Raw genomic sequence first — 10687 nt, forward strand, 5'->3', positions numbered from 1 at the left:
GCTGCCTTTCTTCGTCATGTAACTAGTCCTTCATACTTTGTGCTATTTCAACAATTCAAATATCAAAATGTTCAGCCTTTTCGGGACAGGTGTGCTATGTCTTTTCTCTTTTCAACTATTCATACTTTTTGCAATATTCAACTATTTCTGATTTTTTTTTCCCCATAGAGAATGCATTGGAACAGTCTTGAAACTCTTCAAATCTTCTTACTTCTTTCAGCCTTTAAAGCGTCCACATACTTTCAGCTAGAGACTTCATTCAAATTCTGAGCTGTAGACAAACTTCTAATGTATTCATCCTGTATTTACAACTTTTTCATAGCTTGTACCCTTTTTGAGATAAATCCTTTAAAAGCACATGAGGATTTCTGACAAATTTCACACTTTTCAATGAGTGTGTATGGGGTTGGGTCAGAGTGAGTGAATCATCGTTAGAGTGAGAGGGATCGAAAAAACATTCAGGATTTTTTCTGGATAAATTGCCAGCACGGCCACAAATTAAACTCTAGACACATGATTTCCTCACCGGTTTGTAGCCACACTTGTCGTGTCTCATCTGATGTGCTCAAAACAGCAGACAGACTTACAGAATTGTCTCAGTGAGCCTAATTGTGCAGCTAGACCCGCTCCAGTGGCTCATCCACTTCAATAGAAAAGTAGGAGCTGATTTTTTTAGAAAAACAGAAATGCCCCCCTTTTCTACCTTGCGACGGCAAGAAAAGTATTTGTCCTACAAACATTTAATGCACATCAGAATGCTCAGGAAGGTCTCCTTGCCCAGATAGTCTCTACCACATTCTGATAAGAGGTACGGTTCTCTGTTTTTTGGCTGTCATTAGGAGAGCTGCGCCGAGCTCAAAACTACGGTGGCCCTGAAGTAAGGTAAAAGGTAAGCAGTTAGTCACCATGGTGCAGGCTGCCACACAGGTGTATTCAATCAGATCATTAGCACATGGAGGGGTTTTGTGGTGATCAACTCATGTACTTGTATTGTTCTGGCTATGTGCTGGTCCATAGAGTCAGAGGAGGTTGGTCCTCCTCTATTTTTTAGAGGCCAGATGAACATCAACATATTTTTTAGAAAGAGTAACTGGTTGAATTAAACCATTACCACATCATTTCATGTCTCCACCAAGTTCACTTTCCTCCTCCTCCTCTTTTTCTCCCTCCTTCCTCCCTCCTCCTCTCCCTCCTCTTCTTCCCCATCCTTCTGCCTTCTTTCTCTCCCTCTTCCTCCTCCTCTTCCTCCTTCTCCTCTTCTTCTCCCTCCTTCCGCCTTCTTTCTCTCCCTCTCCCTCCTCTTCTTCTCCCTCCTCTCTCCTCCTCCTCCTCTTCTTCTCCCTCCTCCTCTCCCTCCTCCTCTTCTTCTCCCTCCTTCCTCCCTCTTCCTCCTCCTCCTCTTCTCCCCCTTCCTCCCTCGTTCTCCTCCTCTCCCTCCTCCTCCTCTTCTTCTCCCTCCTTCCGCCTTCTTTCTCTCCCTCTTCCTCCTCTTCTTCTCCTTCCTTCCTTCCTCCCTCCTCCTCCTCTCCCTCCTCTTCTTCTCCTTCCTTCCTCCCTCCTCCTCTTCTCCCTCCTCCCCCTCTTCTTCTCCCTCCTCCTCTCTCTCTGCCATTCAGCCCAATGCAATTTATTTCACAGCAGAGTAGCAGGAGCTCAACTTTTTAATTCGCTGGAATGGGCATTATACTTTGTTTGATTTCATCAAAAAATAGTCACAAGTCACAAAAAAGGTCCTCGACTTACTTGTTGTGGCTCATTTCTTTTTTTTTTTTTAAGTATCATTGAAAAATCTCACATTCATCAAAGTCTCAACCTCCCCTCTCCACAGCTCTGTCTGTAGTCCAATGGGTAAGGTGGCTGCTTGCCAACCTCAAAGTCACTGGTTCAAATCCAAGAGTGGCACTCTTGTTATGTTATGTTGAATTCTGCTCCCCTCCCCCACCTTCAATTGGTTACAGGTGTTCGTTAAGCGCCACAGTTTGCAGCACATCATCACAATCAATGACAACATGTTTAGGTGTGTGCTCTCTGTGGTGAAATGGCAGAGTAAAGGTTTATTGATCATGAGGCCATGGGTTCGATTCCTGCCTCGTTCATGTGGTACTTTCTGATAGAGACTTCATTCAAATTCTCATCTGTAGACAAACTTCTAATGGCTCATTTATACTCTTTTCTTTCTTTCTTTTAAGCATCATTGAAAAATCTCACATTCATCAAAGTCTCAACCTCTCTTCAGAAGTCAGTGACCTCTTATACATGGATTTCTTTTACTCTTCTCTCATTCAATCTAACTATGGTGAAGTGGTTAGGTCAGTGGGCTGATGTACTGAAGGTTGTGGGTTCAATTCCCTCCTTGGACATGTTTCTTGTATGCCATTCCGCATTTCTTTGTCAATTTATTCTGCTAATTCAGCATGGTTCAGCAATGGCTTTCAGCATTCACACCATTTCCATTTTTGGAAATGCTTTTTCTAGTTGCTCTTGTTATACACAGGGCCTACAGTAGGCCTATCCATATCCCCACAGCAGCACAGAAACTTAAAATGGGGGTGGGCGGCTCTTAGAGTATTTAAAGGGATAGTTCACCCAAAATTCAAATTTCACTCATTATCTACGTGCTCGTCTGTAATGTCTCTCTTGTATTGAAGCCCCGACATGAGAAATTTTTCCGCATGTCAGTACAAATCACGTGAGAATTCCATTGACAGAGGAAGAGCAGTGTACCAAGACACTGGGAGCTTCTGCTTAAAATATAGACTTATTTCACTTTTTAAGGAACAATTTCTCATGTTGGGGCTTCAATACAAGAGGGACATTACAGACCAGCAGTATGGAGGTATTTGGATGTTTTTTGGTGTGTCTTTTTGGACCAAGAAACCTGGTCCCCATTGACAACATTATATGGACAAGTTATATAAGTTATTTAATATGGCATTTTTCAGACATCAAATGATGCAACTAATGTTTTAATTTTGGAAAAGTTCAGATTAATATCGATAAAATTACCCAGAAGTTCCTTCAGTGGAAATGCACCTTATGTTGTAAATCTCAGGGCAGGGCTATGGGCTGGCGTTGCTAACAGGAGCAGTGCATTGAGTCTTCTACTGCAATTGAAGTACTTAGGGGCTATTTGGAGATCATACAACCCCACTTAAAAAATGCTCCTATCCCTTTTAATGAAATACCTTTTAATGTTCTTTTTTGCTCTGGATGTAAACTTCCAGGCAACCACGCAAACGGGGAAAATATGACTTGTGGTGCTTCAGTGTGTTGTGTTCAAAGGGGATAATTACTCATCATTCGCACTGTTTTAGAATTATGGTACAAACTCTTTCTCTGTATCTGGATGCAATTCCTGTCATTTATTGCAGTTTGAATAATATACCTATTAATAATTTAAAAAAGAAAGACGTGCCAGATCTATGAATCGAACAGGAATATGAATCTCCGTGCTTCATGTGCCTTAAATTACATTGATTGTTCTCACAGTATTGTAACCATATTGTTGCTGCTTTAAACAGCCCTATGGCTTCTAACTACTTGCGTGAGTGGAGAAGACGAAGGTCGAGAGCAGATGCTGAAGCTTAAGACAGTGACGCTGAAGATGCTTCTGCACAGGAGCATGAGTCTGATGAAATACAGGAAGCAACCACCTCACAGCAGGGAGAGCAGTCCTTGGTAGAACAAGTGTTGACGGATGATACCTCAGAACTGCATGGTACTTATTCAGATGAGCAAATGGACACAAGCAGTCATGTCGATTCTGACAAAGAGCTAACCCTAGATTTTGAGCATGACATTGTTGATTCAACTTCATCTGATGAACACGTGGCCGAGGCAGACACTTCTGACAATGAGACAGGAACTCTAGCTGGAGATTTGGCTCAATGGGCAACGACCAGCAATCAAACTCTAAGTGCTGTTAATGGTTTGTTGAGTGTTCTTAGAAGACACGGCCATCGTCTTCCAAAAGATGCATGAACTCTTCTCCAAACTCCAAAAGACATTCAGTGCCAGCTGAAGTGCAATGGTCAATATGCCTATTATGGTCTGGAGTCGGGCATTCTTGACTTTCTAACAAAAAATCTAGCCTTCACAGGAGATGTTGAATTGTCATTCAACATTGATGGTGTTCCAGTTTTTAAGTCAACCAAGAAGCATTTTTGGCCCATCTTAGCCACATGTGCTAATGGTGATCCATTCATTGTGGCGCTGTATTATGGAACAGGCAAACCTGAGCCATTATCAGAATTCATTGAAGATTTTATTACGGATTTAGCTGGTTTGCTAGAAAGAGGAGTTGAGTATCAGGGCAAAGTTTACAAAGTGAGCATCAGGGCATTTATCTGTGATGCACCTGCAAGAGCTTTTCTTAAGTGCACCAAAGGCCACAATGCCAGCCAAGGCTGTGAGCGATGTGAGGCAACATCACTACGCATTAACGGTAGGATGGTTTACACAGCCACAGATGTCGCTCCCAGCAGAACTGATGAAATGTTCAGCCAGTTCAAGTATATTAATCATCAGAAGATGCCATCTCCTCTCCTTAATTTGGGGATTAGGTGCATTGAGCAGTTTCCTCTAGATTACATGCACCTGGTGTGCCTTGGTGTTGTCAAACGCATCCTGGTGTTTCTCATTCGTGGACCGTCTAACTGCAAATTACACCGGAGACGGCAGGAGGAGTTGTCAGAAAGGCTGGTTAGCCTGAAGGGAGCGATGCCAGGTGAATTTGTAAGGCAACCCCGGTCTCTGGATGAGATTGGTCGTTGGAAGGCCACAGAATTCCGTCAGTTTCTCTTGTACACAGGGCCAGTAGTCTTGAGCAGTGTCTTACCACAACCACTGTATAGTCATTTCTTAACATTAACAGTCAGTATGTCCATTCTGTTGGAAAAAGATACAGAGAAGAGAAATGCATATCTGGATTATGCAAAGGATCTCATGGATCATTTCGTTGATACAAGCACTGCCTTGTATGGAGAGATCTTCCCCACGTACAACGTACATTCATTAAAGCACCTTCATGAGGATGTCAAATTCTTCAAATGCTCTTTAGATCAGCTGTCATGCTTCCAATTTGAGAATTATCTGCAAGTCATTAAAAAAATGGTTAGAAGCAGCCGCAATCCTGTAGTTCAAGTCACCAAACGGCTTGCTGAGAAGGCCCAGACACAGAAATTACGAAAGCAGCGCCTGCAAACATCCACTGTCATCTCTTCAAAACCACAAGACAGATGCTTTCTGCTACAAAACGAGGACTTTGCCTTTGTGCAAGAAAAAAGAGGTGATGGAACACTCGTTGTTGACATTGTGAGCCAAGATGACACCACCGATCTATTCAAGGATCCTTGCAGTTCCAAACTATTAAACATTGCGTATGTGGACAATTTTGAAAGATCCAAACGCCAACTGTTGAAAATAGAGAATCTGCAAAGGAAAGCGGTTTGCCTACCCCATCAAAATGGGTTTGCTATCTTCCCTGTTCTTCATGATGTGGAGAAATAGCCTTGGATTGTGTGGTATGTTAAATCGTGCAGCATATTTCATTAATTTGATGTGCATTCCTTACCCTTGCATGTATTTTTGTGTTTAAATTAGTGCTGTCAAAAATATAAATACATTTTAACAGTGCCAATTTTTTTTAATGGCCGGTTTTAATGTTCTTTGAACTACAGAAATTAAAAATACAAGATCCGGCCAGAAACAAAGCAATAAGCCTGATTAAAACCTTGATAAACCTTAATAAATAAATAATATAATAAATAAGCCTTGGTTTAACTCTCTGAGGTTAAAATTTTTTTGAATCGACTGACAGCACTGGTTTAAAATCTTAGTCTATCATGTAACTAACTCACTTTTTCCTCCTACTAATCCTAATCCTAACTAATTCTTCTGGACCACTATGTAGCTCCTTGGCTATCTGGGGTTGGTACATAATTAATGTAATGCATCTGTAGGTGAATTGTTTTGGTCTGTCAGTAGGTGGTTCGACCACGGGTGTTGGGCACTGATAATTAATCACTGTCACTGCATTTTCTCGTTGATGGTGGTGTACTTACGGCTTGCTGCTGTTAACAGATTACTTGATAGACCTATCAAGTAATTTGTTTGTCGTATGTTGTCTGTGCTCACTGTCTTTCTACGCTATTTTTTGTTTTTTTTGTCAGGCTGAATTATGGAGTCGGACAGACAAGCATTTAGCGAAGATCTGTTCGATTCGCCAGTTGAGAGGCCCAAAAGAATTCGGCGGAGAAGAATTTTCGAAGACTTCGTAGAAGGTGAGAAATAACATTTTAATGTTTGTAGTATTGGCAGTCACTTATTAGGGCTTAATGTAATTTTTTACACTGTGATATATGCAGGTGTGACTTCAACAGAAGAGTCTCCACCTCTTTCTCGTAAGTCTTAAGTGGAAACACCCATTCCCCTATGACACATAATAAAATGCAAAAATTACATACTTTCAAATTATTATAATGACTGAGAAAGATAACTTTTTCCACACAGAAAAACAAATTTGTAACCCATTACCGGTACCACCCAAAAAGTTCAAGCAGCAGGTGGAACCCAGCAAAGGTAAATATTTATTCTGGGTGGACATGTACCGTATTTTCCGCACTATAAGGCGCACTTAAAAGCCTTACATTTTCTCAAATAAACGGCAGTGCGCCTTATAATCTGGAGCGCCTTGTATATGGATCAGTGTTTTTCATGGCCCTCCCGGCGGAACTTTGGAATTAAAAACATCTATATATCCACAGGTTCCCAGGCCCTCCAGATGCCTCCATCCAAAAAAGGCAAGTGCAAATGCGTGATTCGCAGTAACCGCACTGACGCCGGCGCAAATCACGCAAGATTTGGACGGACCAGGAAGAGGAGCTTTGAGAAGCTTCCGCTACAAACAAGCTTAAAATATAGACTTATTTAATTTTTTTCGGGACAATTACGCAATTTGGGGCTTCAGCACAAGACGGACATTACATACGAGCAGCATGGAGGTATTTGGATGTTTTTTTGTGTGTGTTTTTTTACGAAGAGCTCTGGTGTCCCTTTACAACCGTTATATGGACATGCACTGCTACACCAAGACCCCCTGTAACTCAGAGAAGGGACGGAGGACTCTGAAACTTCTTCCAGCCCTTAGTCCACATGAGGGTGAGTAGATAATGAGCGAAATATCATTCTAGGGTGAACTATCCCTTTAATGAAACAACTCATATTTTTATATGGGTAGTTGTTGATGAATGAAAACTGTACTTTTGAATGAAATATTCAATTTCTGTGAGTATATAACAGGAGAACATACACAGTGTACCTTTTTAACAAATTAAAAACATTTCATCTATATATCCACAGGTTCCCAGGCCCTCCAGATGCCTCTACCAAAAAAAGGCAAGTGCAAATGTATTCATCGTATTGAATAATATGAACGGCAAATTCAGAGCTTACTGGAACACCTCATTTTTTAGAAAAGTGTAATTATAGATGAATGAAAACAGTAATTTTGAATGAAATTTATTTTTGTGAGTATACAATAGGAGAACATACATAGTGTACCTTTTTAACGAATTAAAAACATTTTATCTATATATCAACAGCTTCCCAGGCCCTCCAGATGCCTCCATCCAAAAAAGGAAAGTGCAAGTGTATTCATTGTAAAGAATGATATGAACGGCAAATTCAGAGCTTAAAGGACAATTCCAGGCAAATTCAACCCGGGGGTGTATGTTACTATCATTTTAGGTCTAAAAGAAGGAATGTGAAGATTTTCAGTTTAATCGCTCCTGTTTTGCGGTAGCTGCGTCTGTCCCTGCATCGCTACAGCAGGATTGAATGGGAGTGGATGCGAGTTCCGCTAGTTAGGCTGTTTACATCCCTCAAAGCCGCAATTTTTTTCCACAGATAGCGTCGGATGGCTACTCAAACATGTACCGAGAAGTTTATTTACTTCAAGCAAGCCGACATGCTTGTAAAACTAGATCTAATTCAAAGTCTCGTGCGAGACCCTGCTGCCGTGCTCGGTGCATTCAGGTGCAGTTGGAGCAACCGTTTGTGTCATAAACACAGGAATATCGACTCTTTACTTGCTTCAAGTGTACATTTTTTTCAACAGAAAGCGTCGGGTGGCGACTCGAACGACAAGTTTTTTTTACTTGAAGCAAGTCAAGAGTCGATATTTCTGTGTTTATGACAAAAACAGCAGAACTCTAACTGCCCCTGAATGCACCGAGCACGGCAACGCGAGACTCGGGGAGACTTTGAATTAGATCTAGTTTTACAAGCATGTCGGCTTGCTTCAAGTAAATAAACTTCTCGGTACATGTTTGAGTCACCATCTGACGCTGTCTGTGGAAAAAAATTGCGGCTTTGAGGGATGTAAACAGGCTAACCAGCGGAACTTGCATCCACTCCATTCATTGCTGCCGTTGCGATCCGCGGACAGACGCGACTACCGCAAAACAGGAGCGATTAAACTGAAAATCTTCACATTCCTTCTTTTAGACCTAAAATGATAGTAACATACACCCCCAAGTTGAATTTGCCTGGAATTGTCCTTTAATGAAACAACTCATATTTTTATATGGGTAGTTGTTGATGAATGAAAACTGTACTTTTGAATGAAATAATCAATTTCTGTGAGTATATAACAGGAGAACATACACAGTGTACCTTTTTAACAAATTAAAAACATTTCATCTATATATCCACAGGTTCCCAGGCCCTCCAGATGCCTCTACCAAAAAAAGGCAAGTGCAAATGTATTCATCGTATTGAATAATATGAACGGCAAATTCAGAGCTTACTGGAACACCTCATTTTTTAGAAAAGTGTAATTATAGATGAATGAAAACAGTAATTTTGAATGAAATTTATTTTTGTGAGTATATAACAGGAGAACATACACAGTGTACCTTTTTAACGAATTAAAAACATTTTATCTATATATCCACAGCTTCCCAGGCCCTCCAGATGCCTCCATCCAAAAAAGGCAAGTGTAAATGTATTCATCCTAATGGATGATATGAACGGCAAACTCAGCGCTTACTGGAACACCTCATTTGTATTGATATGGATAATTAGTGATGAATAGAAATTGTAATTTTGAATGAAATGGTCGATTTCCGTGCATATATAACAGGAGAACGTACACATTTAACAAATTAAAAACATTTATCTATATAAACACAGCTTCCCAGGCCCTCCAGATGCCTCCACCCAAAAAAGGCAAGTGCCAATGTAATCATTGTAATGCTCTGTTTGTGACACACATCAAGACTTGAACAGTCTCCATTTAAGGACAGGACAATGTTATTTACAAATGTAAATACACAGGTCACTAAGGACTGAAGAGGCATTCATCTCATAGAGGCCGTAAGTAAATAACTAAGTAAATTCAAAGTATCATTTTTAACAGAATTTCATTACACTTAATTCTGCAGGAATCATGTTAGATTTGGAGTTTGAAAAACTGTACTTACTTTAAATTGTATTTGGATTTTTATGCAGATAAGACTCTGATGCCATCCGCAAATTCCAGCACAATTGCTTCTGGGAGACAAACTTCATCACCACCTATTCGTGGGGGAGTCGATTTAAGAAGTAATTGTAATTTTGGTGCTTTTTCCAAACTGTCCACATAGTTTAATTATTTTTTATCTCATTAAGACACATAACACTACTCACAAAAAATGAGAGCTATTTGACTTCAAGGTGAAATTTCTGGGTGAAGCTAAAATGCATTCTAACCTTTACAAGTGAACTTACTGACCTTCTATAAACTTTTGAATGCACATGTCCAACTGATAATTTTTTCAATCGTTTTTGCACTATTTTCTGTTCTCAGACAAGGAGCATAACGGCAAAATTCACAACAGGAGTTTGATCCATGAATCAACCAGTAAATTTGTTTCTGTTAAAACTTCACACATGTAAAGTTACTGAGAATTGTGCTTGTGGTGTACCCACCACTGTTTGCTTTTTTTTTCTATAAATAATTTGAGATGAGAAAATAACCAGTGCATGCTTCTACTGACATGCTCTACTTTCATGATATATCACTGTAGTGTTAGCCTGTGGATATTCTCATTTGTCCAGGTCATAGTATTTCAAAAGGAGTTTAAATCGAACGCAACTGGACAAAACCAAGTCCAGTTGCGTTCGATTTAAACTCCTTTTGAAACACTGTAGTGTTAACTTTCACTTTTCACCCAGAAGCCAAAGATCCCTAACTTTTTATGAGTAGTGTATTTCTATAACTGCAGTTATGTATGTGTATGTTTTGTCAGGATCACCAAGATTTTTGACTAGGGATTCGCCCATGACAGGATCACCATGCCTGAGCCCTGTACAGGTGGACGACCCAAAGGGTAAATGTAAATATATTTATATATATATATAGTTATTTTTTTCCATGTGTTTTCAGAGATGTTTTGAATGATTAATCTGATCTTTTTCATAGGTCGGGTGAGACGAACTTCGACACCAATTGACAACAATCTGAGAGGTTATTATTTTTATAATGAAGCTTGAAGTTGTAATGTTGTAATTATGGCTGGAGTCATCTTTCACAATCTGTAATTTAGGGAGTCCGGAAACGACAAATGAGGAACTGCAGTCCAGCCAATTCAGTGCCACACCCACCTGTGAGTTCTTATCAAGGCAAACTAGAAATGTATTACTGTGC

The sequence above is a fragment of the Trachurus japonicus genome, unplaced genomic scaffold (genome assembly GCF_045865225.1).
Source record: "Trachurus japonicus isolate A0001 unplaced genomic scaffold, Traja_1.0 AP030143.1".
NCBI lineage: Eukaryota > Metazoa > Chordata > Actinopteri > Carangiformes > Carangidae > Trachurus > Trachurus japonicus.